The following is a 2674-nucleotide window of genomic DNA, read 5'->3' on the forward strand; positions in this document are numbered from 1 at the left end:
ATTTATTTTTTATATCAAATTTCATGAATAGGTTAATCAGTTTGTTTTTTGCTCGAAAAAGTGAAGAACCTTTATACCAAAGTACTTGCCTTGGCAGCAATCCTTACTTCTATTGGTAAATTCAATAATTTAATCCATCTATAATTTTTTTAACGTTTTTAGCTTTCCGCATATAGTATTTTTGCCTTTATAATAATTTTTTTCGGGAAATTATAGAAGCTTTGCTTCAAACAATATTTTACGATTTGAAATTTATCCTGAAAAAAAGACAGTAGTTTTCTGCGAAAAAGTGTTGAAAAGTAGATATACTTTCTTAGTATTTGCACTTTCTACCCTTCCGGAATTTCTTCTTAGAGTCACTTTAAAATTATTATTGTTTTTTGAATCGATAGTGATATTTCATGCATAAGGGCAATAGCTAATAAATCCTTCCTTTTATAATTTGATCTGCCATGAGACTATCACAAAATAAAAAAAATAAAAAAAAACTATGGGTCGTATAGCGTTACTAACAGCTGTTGCATAATAACAAATCATGCTCTGAACTCGTTCGGGGCGTCGACAGGAAGCGCGCATGCTCCGCTTACTGTTAAATACAGCCATTTTAGTTTCAGACGTGGACCAGCCTGGGGCCCTTAGCCTAAGCTTAGCTTCACTTTTGCAATAGCTCGAGCTTGGGCCCGGCTATTGTAAGAGTTTGTAAAATGGTCGACATATGGTGTAGTATTTTTTTCTGTATTTTGTTTATCAATTTCAAATATCAAGTCTCAAACTTTAAAATGTGGCCATTATTGGAATTAAATTGATAAAAATTCCTAAAAGAAAAAGCACTCTAAAAGTCCGGAGGCATCAAGCGATCTGCAGTATCCTATACTTACGCGGTGAAATTGAAAGTAAGAAATTCTAGTAATTATAAATAATATTTTTATATTCATATTGCACGTGAGTTCTAACCTGAAATTAAGAAAAACTTTTCGTGCAATTATAAAGTGTAAATGCGTTGTTAATGTACGTGAAATTCGAAACAGATTGGAGAAAATGTTCTAAATTGCAAGCCAGTGTAAGTTCAGTTATCAGCTTCAATTCAAATGAAAAATATTTTTGCGTAATATTTTTTGTCTATCAAGCCTGGCTCTGGTCAGATTTAGCGATTCAATGGAGCTCGGCCTAGGCTAGATCACAAGGTCAGGGCCTATGTTTGCCAAGTTTGGGCCCTCTTTGGACCATGCCAACATTTCTGCACGGGAAGCTTTGCTTTTGAATATATTTTCAAATATTTTTATCATGAATATCATGGTTTTGTTTTGTTTTCGTGGAGATTTGAAATATCATTTAACAAAATGGCCCACACCAACTAATACTCGATCCGTTCGTGACTAGAATTCTTTGGTTCGTTTACTTTAATCAGGACTCAGCAGAAGCCTGGCTCAAATACAATAATGCTGCATAGAACTTACTTGTCCAGGTCTTCTAAAGATGATCTGAACACTGCTGTAATTAAAATGGGCAAAAATAGATCGATTTCTACATGTGGTTTCATGAAATACTAGCAAACTTATAAAATAAATTCAATCTTTCTTGTTGCAGAGTCAAGTTCACAGGGCCATCGTTTCCCTAGTGACAAACCTATTTCCGAAGATCCTCGCAGCAGACATTCTTCTTCTTCTGAAAGACATCTTTCACTTGAGATTGACAATCGCGTTTTCATATTAAAAATGAATTCAATTTTTATCTGAAAAATTGGAATTGTAATTAATCTGCAAAGTGAGGCGTGAAACCCCTATTTCGACGCGTGTCACTGTCTACACATATTTCCCTCCTGTGTCCCTGTGACTCAAAAGCTCGTCTGATTCGCCGACTGCGGAGCGAGAAAATGTAAGTGAAAAGGGTTGGATTCCGGAGATTATTTCAACCTTCTAAGGTGCGTTCCAGGCGACCACCCGGGTGAATTGGTGGGCCAAGTAAAGAGGTGGACGGAGTGTACGAGGTTGAAGTGCAAGGCAGACGGTAGAATGAACGATTTTGAGTGTGCGTCGGGCGTATGTTTGGCATTTAATGTTTGGTGAAAAATAAATGAGTTTACGTTACACAAAAGTTTAAAAAATGCGAGAACAAGATAAGAAGATTTTAAATGCTGCCGCAGTATAAGGCCCTTTTTATTACAAACTGTATTGTGTTCAATAATAGTGAAAAGTGATGAAGATACTAAACTTTATATGATCAATATGCTAAACTTTAGTTTGCTACTAAATTTGCGATTCCCGCCACTTCTGCCCACCAATTCCACTGTTCATTCAGTTCCACCTACCTACTTTCAGTAGGTAAAATAGTCACCCCTCGAGTGACCCCCACTCTTCATCCGAGTGATCACTGAACGGTTCACCCGAGTGAAGCCCAACACTCGCCTATATAACGCACTCCTGAGGATCTAACTTTGACCGTTTCTTTAATTGCTTTTACTAAACAATTGGCATGCTCACCCTAAGGTGACTTTCGATGCAGCACGCCATATATATTAGGTGCATTATTCCCACGATATCCACACTTGGTTGAGTCACGATCATATCAATATTACCAGGTGTATACGAGGGTGGATTGATAAGTTTCCGGCCTGACCAAGAAAAACAACGTTTTTAAGAATTTTTTTTTTTATTTCTCAACATAATCTCCTCCA

This window comes from Belonocnema kinseyi, chromosome 1 (assembly GCF_010883055.1).
Source record: "Belonocnema kinseyi isolate 2016_QV_RU_SX_M_011 chromosome 1, B_treatae_v1, whole genome shotgun sequence".
In the NCBI taxonomy this organism is placed as follows: Eukaryota; Metazoa; Arthropoda; class Insecta; order Hymenoptera; family Cynipidae; genus Belonocnema; species Belonocnema kinseyi.